Genomic DNA, 15,709 nt, shown 5'->3' with positions numbered 1-15,709 from the left:
CACATAATAAATAAAAATAATATAATACTGGCGTTTTATGAAACCACAGTGACGCTTTGGTGAGGTTTGTTCAAAGCACAAAGACTGGGCGTTTGTGAGTTTGTACGTCTCTTAATTTCATTACCTGGGCTTTTATTCCTAACCTTAAAAGCCCCTTTGTGAAGATTCAAGGCTGCGTTCTCTCTCTCTCTCTCTCTCTCTCTCTCTCTCTCTCTCTCTCTCTCTCTCTCCATAATTTTCACTTGAGTATAATGTTCAATATTGTGGGTACCGAGTTTACTATGATTTTAGTGATTAGAAAGAGTGAAGAAAGAGAAAAGATTCGGGAATAATAAAAGCTGAGAAACTTGCAAGAGACCTTAGTAGTTTGGTGTGATGGGTAATGGGTCACAATGAGTCACGAGATGCTTAAAAAGGGAATGCAAATGTAACCAGCCACCTTCTTTTGAAAACTGTATCGTATTCGGCTTAACATAATCGACTCTCTTCCGAGGACTGTAACCAACGGAAGGTCATAATATAAGGTCCTTCTGTATCTAGTGATTCGCTTGATTTATCTGATAATTTCACTCAATATTTCTGAGTCATAAATAGAAATGCACTCATCATGGAAAGTACAAAATCAATACGAGAATAACATTAGAATTTCGTTAAAAACAAGAATAGGAAAAACTAGAGAGAGAGAGAGAGAGAGAGAGAGAGAGAGAGAGAGAGAGAGAGAGAAATTAGTCAAACCGAAATCTCCATTCCAGGAAGATCATTTTACGCAAGGAAGGCGTCGATTATCTGAACAATGAACGAATTGTTATTATTCGCGGCAGCGCTGACGTCAGCTGATTAATCATAATAATAGGGCTGCCCCAAGGGGACTGACAACGGATCGTTTGCAGTGAATAACTAATTATCACTTCAATATGTCGCCTGAATGAGCTTCTTGGAGTCGGAGGCAAATCTCTCCAATATTAAGCTAGCTCCTGCACTAAAGAATAGCGTCACTTAAAGGAATATAGAACTTAGGCCAAAGGGCTGAGAGAAGAAAGGTTTGACAGAAGCAAAAGGAGGGAAAGTTCGCAGTTGCATTAAGGAACAATTGTTATGAGAGTGGAAAGCAAGATGGAAGAGAGAGAATGTGAATGGAGGTACAGTAAAAGGAATAAGAGGGGTTGTAGCTAAAGGCCGAAGGACGCTGCAAATAAGCTTAAGTGATGCCTACAGTGCACCGCCTGAGACTGCCTCTTAACTCTTTCATTATCAATAAATCTAAAAATAAAAAAAAATGGCATATATTGTCATTTTTAAAATTCATCGTTTCTCTGCACTGCTTACAGTTCACCCTGAATGAAAGATGGACAGTCAAGAAGGTCAGAATCCGGGTGATCACCAAATAAAAAGATTCCAATAAATAATAATAATTCCATATTTGGACCCGTTAAGAAGGGGTAGGGGTGGAGGGGTAGGGGTAGGGCCAACAGTCCAGCTCAATGGTGTACTGCCGGCATTACTACAGTAGGTAGGAATCCCTCCGGCCTTAGCTGCCCCCCACTTGTAGTTTACATTTCTTCAGTCTGCTATTCAACCTCTCTAACAGTTAATTCCTCCTGCAATTGTTAGATTTTCTCCCAGTTCCACATTCAAATCATTATATTTCCTCTCCTTTATCTTCTAGAGCTAATAATTTGTGTTATATAAAGTCGAACCATTCTTGGAAAAACTGGAACGAAATGGCAATAAAAATAGATGATACATTCAGTCGTTACTTATTCCTACAGTGAAGTGCGTCAGAATGTTTCCTATCGATCAAACAAAAAATGATAAATAGAAAGAAAAGGCTCCTTTAACACACTTGTGGGAATATATTCCGAGTCTTTGACGACAGAGTGCCGTCTTGAAGGTGAGGGAGAATCAATTTCCTTTGAAAAGACCCGCTCCTCCTACTCAGGTGAGAGAGAACACCTGCTGCACTATTACACTTCCTCTCTCTCACTCTCTCTCTCTCTCTCTCTCTCTCTCTCTCAAGCAGCGTCTTTTAAATAGCTTATGTATATCTTTGAGGAAAATAATAAAAATAAATATAATTATAGGTGAAAGTGACAACACAACCCATATTACATTGGCATCTTCTAGAAATTGTAAAACTGTATTAAAGACACCGCTGGAATTTCTCTTACTCGTTCAAGCAGCGTCTTGGAAATGGCTTACGTACGGTTGTTTGTTCAAAATGACAAAAATATTAAAATTATAACTGAATACGGAAATAAAATTATAACTGAACATGGAAACATATCCCGTTATTGTTATATTGGAATTTGCTAAAAATTACACACTTAATTCTGAATGAACCAAAACCATGGATATTGGGGACTGTTAACCCTTTCAAAATATTCAAATTTGTCATATGGACATCTTTGGGAACTTGTTCTATTTCTATTATAGATACTGTAACGTCAGCACTTTTATTTTCCTTATGATAAGAAGTGAAAGCGGGAAGCTCTCTCTCTCTCTCTCTCTCTCTCTCTCTCTCTCTCTAGTGAAGTTTTCTTTTGTTTGAAAATATTCCTTCACGTGGTGTCTTTGCAAATAAAGGATAATAATAATAACATAATAATAATAATAATAAAAAAATAATAATAATAATAATAATAATAATAATAAATAATAATTGTGGATTATTTCTTAGACTTTTAAGAGAGAAAGGGAAAGGTAGTGGAGTAGTCAAAAGAATAAAGGTCAGTCCGCTCTTTAGTTCTCAATCTGAGTTAAGTAAGTAATATTTTCGGTTTATGCACTTTTGTGGACCGTCAATTTAAATATCTACAAACAAAAAAACTTATCTCACTTTGCAAACACAAAAAAATAAACCCTTCTCTGAAGCAACTAAAGATAAAAAAAGTCCAACAAACTTCAATAAATGTTGAGGACTTTCTTCTGATTGGTTCTTTCTTTTCCTTCTAGAAAACCACTAACCTACAGTCTAGCCTGCGGAGGTTCTCATCTGAACCCACTTTCCAAAACTGAAAGGAACACAACAAACATGGCCTGACATTCCATCAACACAAAAAAATTGCTTTTCTTCGCTCTACCTGAAAATAGTTGGACAGACACTTCCCCCTAACTGAAAAGAGTTGGATGAATGCAGCGTCTGAACGCGACACTTACTTTCTTATTCCTTCACGTTCCATTTGGGAACTGAAGCAGGAATCGACTGATTCCTGAATGAGAGACATCGTGCTTGCAAATTGCTTCCCTTGACCTGCTCTTCAGGTAAACAGAAATCTCTCCTCGTCTATTGGTGAATTTCGTCTTTCCTTTCTATGAGGCCCTGGACGTCCACAATATAAGTAAGAAGAGATAAAAAATTTAATGATATATATATTGTATATATTATATACACTTATATAAAACAAATATATACTGTGTATAGGACATAAATGTATATATGTGTATGTGTAATATATATATATATATATATATATATATATATATATATATATATATATATATATAATATATATATATATATATATATCTATATATATATATGTTGTGTGTGTATATATATATATATATATATATATATATATATATATATATATATATATATATATATATATATATAATATATATATATATATATATATATATATATATATATATATATATATATATATATATATATATAATAATAATAAAGGTTTTTTTTGTTGCCACGAACAAGGAAAAATGAAAAGCGAGATAGCCAAGCACTTTCGGTCTAGTGCGACCCTTTAATCAGGTCACACTGATGGTACAGAGGAAAAACATAGTCAAAGTAGGCTTAATATCCAAACTGACATTACAACAAGGAATGCCCATCTTTTACGTTGTTGGACCAGTCAAGTAAAAATTTTGTGTGTACGTATTAAGCACCATATGTACCTTCAGTTTAGAAAAAACAAATCTCATTGTATTAATTGGGGTGATACCTCGGTAATTGCTAGATCTAAGATTATGCTTCAAGAAATTTACTGGAATCAGCAATTATACAAATCACTAATAAAAACAACCTAAATCTTAGTCTGGGATTATACCATTTGGATCCACATATATTTGTAAAATGTTTATGAAGGACCTTAAAATAAATGAAGTACTAATTAATTAGTCCCACATGTATATAGTTAATTATTTCTCTCTTCTCTCTCTCTCTCTCTCTCTCTCTCCCTCTCTCTCTCTGATATATTTCTATATCAGTTTTTTCGACTTTTCATTGATAATAATTTTTTTTTTGGGGGGGGGACATTTTGTAAAATTTCATGGTAATAAGTTGTATATGCCTCCTTGTTTTTTCAAAATGTATTGTTTTCTGGATGAATCATGGTTGAACACGTTGTTGTCATCCTCAAGGTGTGGCGTGCCTAAAAATTCGCTTATCCTCCCCTTAGGCTTTTCCTCCGTTTCTGTAGAGTGAAATCGACCTTATTGCTAATTTTGTAATGCAGTTTGGATATAAGTCTATTTTGACTATGTTTTTCTTTTCTGATACCATCGTTGTGCCTCCTTGAGTAAAGGGTGCACTAGATCGAAAAGTGCTTGGCTATCTCGCTTTTCATTTTTTCCTTCGTGGCAAAAACCTTTATTCATACATAGCATCACGTTTTATATACTTCGTGATCAAGTTATTCATATATATATATATATATATATATATATATATATATATATATATATATATATATATATATATATGTATATATATAATTGTTCAGGCACTGTTCAGATTTGAGTTTTCCTTTTAATGTATAGAATAAAAACGCTTCTGCTATTCTTGCCACTGAATGGAACAACTCTCCCTCCCTCCCTCTCTCTCTCTCTCTCTCCCTCTCTCAAGAAGTACCAACAACAGCAACACACCTCCCGCCCTCCCAACCCTCCCCCTCCTATCCCCAACCGTCATCATTCCTCCCACCCACTTCGTCGTACCTGGAAAAGGGAACAAAAGAGCACCGCTCATCGATTGATACCAACGACAGACGGACAAATACAAATATTCCTCCGATATTCATCTGTCCTCAACGGCCACTATTTCGACCCCAGTCCTTCTGGCCTTCAATGAGGTACCAAAGACAAGAGAAATTAAAATACAAAATAAGAGGAGAAAATAAGAGAAAAATTAAAAGCTGACAGAAAAATAATAAAAAAAAAAAAAAAAAACAAATATTAAGAAAAATTAATGTTATGAATTTACATCAGGTTGGAATTCTTAGTTGTCGACGATACGAAAAGTAGCAGATTCTAAATAGATAAACAAAAAAACACACAAATAAATTTGAGTCCTCATTTCAGAGCAGCTACATTTAAAACAATTAAGTAAACATACAAATAAACAGTTGTCTCCTTTTCAAAGAAGTCAGATAAATAAAAAAATAAATAAGTAAATAAATAAATAAATAATTTAATTAATAAGAATGAACTAAACAAATAACATAGGTCTCCATTCCAGAGCAGCGTAAAATTCCGAAAATTTGGGTCGGTCTGTGAAACATTCCAGAGGCATACATGGGGTGAATGACTGAGATATGGCTCTGTAATATTCCCCTTCCACCCCCGGCCCAGCCCCCCCCCCCCCCCCCCCCCCCCACCCCCCCCCCCCCCCCCCCCCCCCCCCCCACCCCCCCCACCCCCCCCCCCCCCCAAACCCCCTTTCAAAACCATTATCATCTCCTGATGAAGGTCCCGCAACAAGAATCACCGCCCCCCCCCCCCCCCACCTCTTCAATCTAATTTCTCCAGGGCCTTAGGGACATATGACATTCCCTTTAGTCCCATAATCCTTCGGGACACACAGCCTTAACAATACCGCCAAGGCCTCCTTTTCCAGGGCGAGATTATACCTACGAGGAGATGCCGAGATGATCCTTATTCAAAGGAAGCGTCGTCCTATGGATGAGAAAGGATGTTGAAGAAGGGTCCTGCCACAGGAATGGAAGCAGAGGATTGATATCGAGGGGGGCGGCTCGAGTATCCTTCAAGGTGATAGGGGAGCAACTTCTCCATCCTTCCACCAGGCCATTTTTTTTTTCTTTTTCTTTTTTTTAATAACTTCGGTCAATTGTATCCGGTTCCCTTTCCTATCGGCGTCTACAATGAGACAGTTACGGCAATAATAATAATAATAATAATAATAATAATAATAATGATAATAATAATAGCAATAATAATAATAATATTATTATTATTATTATTATTATTATTATTATTATTATTATTATTATTATTATTATTATTAGTATCGTTTATATATTTGTATATTTCTCATACACAATCATCAAAATATATCTATAGCGTATATAAAAAAGTTATACGGCCGTCATCATCCATTTTCTCCGCCTTTCTCGGCGTCGTGATTCCAAACATTAATCTTTCCCTTTACTATATTTTGTTATCACTCCAACTCACAACAACAGAGGAAATTGATGAAAGTGTGGGGGTTGAGGATGTGGTTGAGGTCTCTGAGGGAGGGGGGTGGGGGGGGGGAGGAGGAGAGAGGTGGGTGAGAAGGTGGGAGGGGTGGAGGGGGAATTGATTCAGCGAAGGCGATAACCGTGATAGCAACAATCCACCATCTTCCATCCACTCTGATGTTTCATCTGTCCATCGTTTGGGTCAGAATCGAAGTTGATGAGGAGAACTGAAGACATAAATGACACACGTACCCATATCTTGGCCTCCACTCTCTCTCTCTCTCTCTTTCTTTCTCTCTTCTCTCTCTCTCTCTCTCTCTCTCTCTCTCTGTAAAAACTGCTTGATTACTTTCATTTTGTTGCTTCTTGAACTGGTCTTCAAATAAAAATATTATGTAATCTTATTACTCAGTATTCGCGTCTGTCTGTCTCTGTCTGTCTCCCCAAAACTACTCTCTTCATTTCCTTGTTACCTGTACACAGGTACTTCTAAGGGATATTTGCTTGCTAGATTCTTCTCTCTCTCTCTCTCATCTCTCTCTCATCTCTCTCTCTCTCTCTCTCTCTTTGACGGATAAACACATCAATAAGGAATTTAAATCTGAACATCATCGAAAACGAGAAAGTGGAATAACTGTCCTTTATTGATAAATAAACAACCCAGAGGGAAACACGACATTTTCTTGCCAACAACTTCCAAAGTGAAAGAATTACAAAGAAGAGAAACAGACCACAAAGAGAGGTAGAAGTACAAAATTAATTGTATTCCAAAGGAAGCATCGAATAAACTCTAGAGTAAAATGATTAAAGCAGAAATGGAGATATATTCCATCACCAAGGAAAAAAAAACAACCATCCTAGCGCAACAAAACGTCTGCGCTAACAATGGAAAAACAATTCCAAACACAGAAACAAAAAATATATGAAGCACAGGTCTCCATCTCAGTTGCATCTCATGTTATTGGACCGATGAGTCCTGCTTATAGAGCATAAAACTGATATGAATCCCCAGAGAGAGAGAGAGAGAGAGAGAGAGAGAGAGGTTGAACAAAGGATTGGGGTCAAGACAATATTGGAAGAAAGAGAGGCAGGCAAATGCTTTGAATTAGGAAGAGGAAGAGAGAGAGAGAGAGAGAGATAAGAGAGAGAGAGAGAGAGAGAGAATTTCTAGTCACAGCCGAACGCTTGAAGAAGCTGGTTCAGCCTTGGCGGTAAGATAAGCTTCACAATTCTTTTGACAAGTGTTACTCCACAAGCCAACTCTCTGATTTTCATAAAACTTTCTCAACGAACAATATTTGAATGAAAAGTATATTCTATATGTAAAGGAATTCTGTTAGGTAAAATTTTGTCGTGAAAACTTCAAAGGTGCTACAAGTTCCCTAAGTAGAACTATTATTATTATTACTATTATTATTATTATTATTATTATTATTATATTTTGACAGGTTCCATATTTTTATTTGTCTATCACAGTCATCCTATTCGACTGGGTAGTTTTGATAGTGTGGGGTTCCGGGTTGCATCCTGCCTCCTTAGATCCATCACTTTTCTTACTACGTGCACTGTTTCTAGGAGCATACTTTTCTGCACGAGTCCTGGAGCTACTTCGGCATCTAGTTTTCTAGGTTCCTTTCCAGGGATCTAGGAATCGTGCCTAGTATTCCTATGATTAAGGTACAATTTCCACTGGCATATCCCATATCCTTCTTATTTCTATTTTCAGGTCTTGATACTTATCCATTTTCTCTCTCTCTCTTTCTCTTCAACTCTGGTGTCCGTTGGTATTGAGACATCAAAGAGTGATACTTTCTTCTTGATTTTGTCAGTCAACATTACGTCTGGTCTATTGGCACTTATCACCCTATCTGTTCTGATACCATAGTCCCAGAGGATCTTTGCCTGATCGTTTTCTATCACTCTTTCAGGTTGGTGTTCGTACGATATTTTTGCAAGGTAGCTTGCAGTAATTTCTATATTTGAGGGGAGACTGTAACAAATGGAGGTGTCGGACCCCCAAAAGGACCTCAAAAAGATTTGTCAACACTGAATATCCCCGGCCGTAACTGGCCATCAATTCTGCCCCTCTCGACACAAACATCTGTTTCTGATCACACAACAGGGAGTAATTGCCGCTCCAAAGGGCCTTTGAACCTTTATTTTTTTTATTTCCTTTGGAAATTCGACTGTGAATGCGTTGGGATAAATTAGGTCTTGGTTTCAGTAAAATCTGGAAATTAATATTGATTTAATAGTGTCACAGAGAAGGATGTTTGAATACCTTTGCAAATGTTAAAATTTTGATCATTTGCTTTCAAATTTCATTACGATTTTAATTCAATTAACCTTGTTTTAGAAGAAAAGAAGAAATACTGAATTAAAGACAAAGACCAAGCGCTGGGGACCTGCGAGGCCGTCATTCAGCGCTGAAATGGAAATTGAGAGCAAAAAGGTTTGAAAGGTGCAAAAGGAGGAAAACCTTTTGCAGTTGCACTATGCAACAATGTTGAGAGATGGTCAAGGAAAGTGTGATGGAAGAAAGAGAATATGAACAGAGGTATAGTAAGAGTAATGAAAGGTATTGCAGTCAGGGGCCGAAGTGTGACTGCAAATAACCCTAAGTAATGCCTACAGTGCACCACGTCAGCTGCAACTGATGGCACAACCCTAACTCGTGGAAGTGTGGGGGGGACTCGTTCCAGTCATAATCATATAAACCTTTAAATTCCTGTTATCCAAACTCGGTATCATCTCTAGGCCAAGGAAGTGAAAGCAAGTAGGTCTGCCCCAAAAAAAACTTTCCTTTCCTCCCCCACTTCACTTCCTCTTTCATTCTGGCATCTGACATCAGTCTTTATTCAGTGCAGCTTAATCCCTCACACCGCTGGGCTGTGGAACGTCTCCCTAAGGATGTCGGGTAATTAGAACCTCGAAAGTTCAAGCGAAGATGCAATGCACTGTTGCCGTACATTTTTTTTTTTTTTTTTTGTATATTTAATAGAGATTTATTAAAGTTTCTTTTCATGTATTCATTTATTAATTTTTTGTTAATTTATCTCTATTTCCAACAACTAGTCTTTTTTTCTGTAATTGTTGCCTTCTGTTTCTTCCTTTTCAAATGAGCATCATAACATTCTTTGGAAGCTTCAATTTCTAGTCAGTGGCCCCCTGTGGTGGGCTTCTTCCATACGATTAGAGTCCATCTTCGTAATAATAATAATAATAAAATAATAATAATAATAATAATAATAATATTAATATTAAGGAATTTGGAAAAAACTAGAAGTCGAAGTAGCTCCGGAGGTGTGATCCTAGAAACAGCGCACATAGTAAGGAAAGTGATGGACTCCTAAGGAGGCAGGATGCAACCCGGAAACCTACACACTATAAAAAACCACCCAGTCCATAGTCCTGGAGCTACTTCGACATCTAGAGTTTTCCAGATTCCTTAATATTAATATTATTATCATTATAATATATTCAGAAGATGGACCTATTCATATGGATGAAGCCCGCCACAGGGGCCACTGACTAGAAATTGAAGCTTCCAAAGAATATTGTGGTGCTCAGTTGAAAGAAGCAACAGAAGGTAATAAAGACAGGAACAAAAGATCAGTTATGGGAAACAGAGATAAATTAACAAATTATTAGATGAATAATAAATGTTAATAAATTTGTTCTATTATAAATGTACAAAATGAATTTTTTTGGACGGAAGCAATGCATTGCATCTTCGCCTGAACTTTCGAGGTTCTAATTACCCGACATCCTCAGGGAGACGTTACCACAGCCCAAACGGTGGGAGGGATTAATATGCACAGAATGAAGACTGATGTCAGATGCCAGAATGGAAGAGAAAGAGATTGTATGGCCACGCCACGAGCTAGTACCGAGTTAAGATACCAGGTTTAAGTATTTCAGCTTTGATCTGAAACTAGTCATTCCTTAGGAGGGTAGTGTCATCAGTGCAAAGGTTATTTGCAGCGTCCCTTCGGCCCCTGGCTGCAAAATAACTTAAATTACTTCTTACTATACCCTCTGTTCATATTCTTCTTTCTTCCATCATACTTTCCTTAGCATCTCTCAACATTGTTGCATAGTGCAACTGCAAAAGGTTTTCCTCCTGTTACGGCCTTTAAAACTGTTCTACCAACCACTCAGTTCGCCATTGTATCTACCTTTAATAAAATAGAGTCTGGAAGTAAACGTAAGATTCCTGACTAATGAACACTTGATTTTCAACTGATTTCGTTTGTTTCGGTTATGAGCTGACAGCGTTGCTATTTCTTGTGACAATATGAAAGTGACATTCACTCTAGTTACGAAGAAAGACCGGTACAATTGGTACTTTAAGGATTTGCTTGTGTGTGTGTGTGTGTTTGTGTGTGTGTGTGGTAAAAGGTCTATAGATTGTATAGACCTTATGTTTGTATTTGTGTGTGCATACTTGTTGCAAACGTTCATTGAACTGAAGAATTTTCTCTCTCTCTCTCTCTCTGATTAGTGATCTCTTCATTCTGTATTTCCCATTACCTTCTGTTATTACTATTCTTTGGAACTTGAATTTCCAGTCAATAGCCCCTGTGGTGATGGGCTTGTTCCATATGAATGAGGTTCATCTTTAGAATAATAATAATAATAATAATAATAATAATAATAATAATAATAATAATAATAATAATAATAATAAATAATCCAAAGAAAACTCATAATCACATGAGTTAATAAAATAAAATGGAAAAGTAAATCCACAATAATATGTCTGTTTTATCTTGTTAGATCAAACAGACATATTAATGTGGATTTACTTTTCCAATTTAATAATAATAATAATAATAATATTAATAATATATGAAGGTAGAGACCCTCTCTTAAACATGTTTTGTTAAAGATGATGGCAGCATCAGTGGAATTGATTTTATATATGGTCTTTTCAATTCTTTTTACTTTTTACAAGGGAGTATTTCACAAGAAATACAAAGAGGATGAACGAGCCCTTCGTAACATCATCGAAAGGAATGTCTCCCCCACGGACCTGCGAAAAAAGTAAAATTGATCAATTTACTATAAAAGCAAGAAGACCAGTGGCCTGATTATGAAAAAAAACAACCCAGCCCCGTGATGCAGGACCCTCTCAAGAAAACTACGTTGTCTACCAATACAAATGCCCTGTCCGGGAATGCCTGGCGCCTACATGGTATGACAACGATGCGATTCTCCAAGAGGATATCCTGCCACGCTCAGGAGGCGCCATCCATAATCATGCAAAAAACGTCCACAATACCAGGATAACTCGGAAGGACATTATTCCTAATATTGGTATTATCGATAAGGCAGCAGACCACCGTCGCCTCCGCCTCTTAGAGGCCCTACACCATCGGGAAGGAGAGACCCAGCCTTAACACCACTCAAGAGACTTCACTCCTCCCGACGGTGGCACGTAGGGCGCTGCCCGCCGGCACCATAGAGCCGATCGAACGGACCAATCAGGTGCCCCTGCCCAATACTATACTCCCAGTCTCCAGCGTCCGCACGCGAAGAGCAGTGCGAGCTTCCACCTCTGCAAGACGGCTTGACTCAGGGACTTAATCCTCTGTTCAGCCAATGAAAACGCAGCGCCCGTCAGACAGAGCACCTGGGGACACAATAAATACCGCCGAACGACCCCATTCCAATCAGTTCACGCTCACCTTTCCTTGAAAATGAACCGATGATACGGTTGGAAACGTTGGAATTCCATTACTAAGATTTGTTGTTAATCACTTTTGTTATCATAACAATAAAATTAGTATTTTTAGAAAACATTTCTTTCTTTAACCAAGATATGAACATCGGCCAGCTATTAGCAAATATCAGCCCTGATGAGAAGAGAATAATAAGAAGAATTGAAAAGACCATATATAAAATCAATTCCACTGATGCTGCCATCATCTTTAACAAAAAATATTAATAAATAATAATAATAATAATAATAATAATAATAATAACCCTAGAAAGACTAAAAAGGTTAAAATGGAACGGACGATAAACTACTATGAGATTCAGGACCTCTGTAACACGGTTTTTTGGACTTTGCTCCTTTTATCAAAGCATCGGATGTAGCTGAAAGTTGACATATGTATATTTTACAACCACACACAAATTTTGTCAGCATTATCAATAACCTAAACCCGATAGTTTTAATTTTATAAAGTAAAAACTAACTAGTCGACGACATGGCCAATGATTACAGCCAAGAGTCGAAAAACATTTCATTACATAAGCAAGGTAAACAACGTTTTACGAAATGTCGCCCATGCCCATCCACCAGACAGATACTCACTCACCTTGTTCCATCGGCTCTGAAACCCATAGCAGTCAAGAATGGCTAACAGGATTTGGAATTGTCCCCGTGGTTGCAAAACAAAACTGCATTTGTCTTACGACTTGTAACTTTATACAGTCAAGAGAAAGCCCGTGGCCATACTTACTATAGCCTGAATAGGTACCTAATTATTCAGTTTCTAGTTTAAATCCAATGTTTATGGTTGATTTGTATTTAGCGTAACGTGATTATAATATTGTAATGTCATTCAGGATTTTGAACATTTCCATTAACTATTCACTATGCACCAACGAGAGAGAGAGAGAGAGAGAGAGAGAGAGAGATTGTATGTAAACAGTCTTTATATAACTATTTTTGTTGTTAAAATAAGATTTTTATCCAAAGTAAATACAACTTATATGTGCTAAAAATCTCCACCAGACCAACGGATCATCCGATATAATTTTTTTTCTTCTTCTTTAGGCCGTATGACAGTGTTGGATATAAAGACTTTATTAATGGCGGAAACGATACATAGATGTGGGTGGGTATCGTGGCTAGCATAGTATACTACTGTAGCAGTAGTGCCGCAACAGTAGTATTAGCAGTAATATACATGAATTAAACGTTTAGGCAACTGCTGGGATCCTTGAGGATCATTTAGTACTTCTTACAACTACTCGAGGAAAAGAGTTTTTATAGCCAGAAGTTAAGTTTTCTAATCCAACAATGCCCAGATAGCCTTCAGTGTTATCCTGAATTATAACGAGGCCAAAGTGGGTGGAGCCTCATGAAGTCATCATTCTGACGATAATTATTGGTGAAGGTTTAAAGCCAATATACGGTACCGGACTATTTTTTTTTCTTTTTTCTTTTTTTAGTAAATAGGTAGATAGCCGATAAATAAAAAATTGCTGACATTGGATATAGCAGTTATCAAATCAAGCTTGTCTACTATGTTTTTGAAAATTACCATGTATTCCCTACATCTTGTCAATCTGATTGTGACCTATAAAGTAGACTGTAATTTCTTATGAGACTTATTTTGGGAGTTGGACTAATAATCGACGTGTTTTTGTATTTATTAAACATATTTTGTTGGTTTGTTCATTATAAACAATTATCAGTGGAGAGGTTTCAGAGTTTATAGAGGTGTACTGCTTTGCTTGTATTTAAATTGTTAGGTCATTGTTGCCAGAGTCTACGCCTTCGTTACGTATAGCCAATCATCCATCGAGAAAGAGGGAAGAAATGCTGTCATAGTTACGTAACGAGTGCGTTCGAAACCTTTTCTCTGAGTAAGTTGGCCCGTCTTCAAAAAAAGTCACTTTTACATTGTAAGTACCCAATTTATTCAACCTACGTAATGCAGAATACAGTCAAAATTTGTGTGTAGATATAATGTGTATTCTGAATAAGCGTTATATTTATGAAATGCATAGCTAAACAAAAGTTATTGCGAAAAAAACCGTGTTACAGAGGCCCTGAATCTCAATCTCATAGTACTTGTCTACTGCTTTGTTAATTTATTTCTATCTTTTCTAACAAGTGATCCCTCTGTTTGTATTTCACATTATCTTTTGTTGCTTTTTTCACATGATCACCGTAATATTCTTTGGAAGCTCGAATTTCAAGTCAACGGCCCTTTTGTGGGGGTCCTTGTTCCGTATGAATAGGGATAAGCTACTGAATAATAATATCGGCGTCGTGATTCTAATATTAATCTTTTCCCTCAACTATATTTTGTTATGAATCTAACCTCACAACAAGAGGAAATCAGTGAAAGTGTCGGGGTTGAGGATGTGGTTGAGGACTGAGAGTAGGGGAGAGAGGGGGGGAGGTGGGAGGGGAATTGATTCAGCGAAGGCGATAACCGTGATGGCAACAATCCATCCTCCATCAACTCTGATGTTTCTCTCCTTCCTTCATTTTGGGGAAGAGTCGAAGCTCATGAGGAAACTGGAGACACAAATGGACACGCGTCCATATCTTGGCCACCTGTGTGTGTCTGTGTCTGTGTGTGTCTGTGTCTGTGTCTGTGTGTATGTGCGTGTAAAACTGCTTGATACTTTTTATTGCCTCTTGAACTGGTCTTCAAATAAAAATATTATCGTAATCTCATCTCAGTGTTTGCGTCTGTCTGTCTGCCTGTCTCCCCAAAACTACTCTGTTCTGGAGGCCTTTCCACCAGCCATTCCTTCAGTTGCCTGAAAACAGCCTTTCTCCGTTTTCCTGTTACCTTTGCGCGAGGCACTGCTTGCTTGAAAGATAGTTGGTGAATAAACAACCCAGAGGGAAACACTGACATCTTGCCAACAACCCCCAAAGGGAAACAATGACAAAGAAGAGAAACAGACCACAAAGAGAGGTATAAGTACCTGATACGTCTGAGAATATGAAACGTAATCCAAAGGCAGCATCGAATAAGCTCTCGAGTCAAATGATCAAAGAAGAAATGGAGATATATTCCAACACCAAAGAAAAACAACCATCCAGCGCAACAACGCCTGCACAAAGAATGGAAAAACAAGCAACGAAACAAAGAAACAAGTCAAGTCTCCGTCCCAGTTGCATCTCATAATATGAACTCGATACGTCCTGCTTACTACAGCACACAATCTATATGAATCCGCTGAGAGAGAGAGAGAGAGAGAGAGAGAGAGAGAGACGAGAGAGAGAGAGTACTTGATGAATTAACCGAAATTTAATATCCCCGAAGTATTGGAAGAAAGAGGAGTTACAAGGATTAGAATGTCTCAAAAACCTATGTGTCCATCCGGAGAGACATCTTGTGCTCACTTATCTCTAAGAGCAGGTTTTTCTGTCCATTAACAGTGTCCTCCTAATGATTTTGTCTAGTTCCTTCTTTTTCAACTCTTCCACACTGTTGCTGTGTACAACTTCTGGTGTCAGTTTATTCCATGTGTCACATCTCTGTATGTGAAGAAGTTCCCCACAATGGGATGTG

This window comes from Macrobrachium nipponense, chromosome 25 (genome assembly GCF_015104395.2).
Source record: "Macrobrachium nipponense isolate FS-2020 chromosome 25, ASM1510439v2, whole genome shotgun sequence".
Classification (NCBI taxonomy): Eukaryota; Metazoa; Arthropoda; class Malacostraca; order Decapoda; family Palaemonidae; genus Macrobrachium; species Macrobrachium nipponense.
This window is presented reverse-complemented; position numbering follows the sequence as displayed.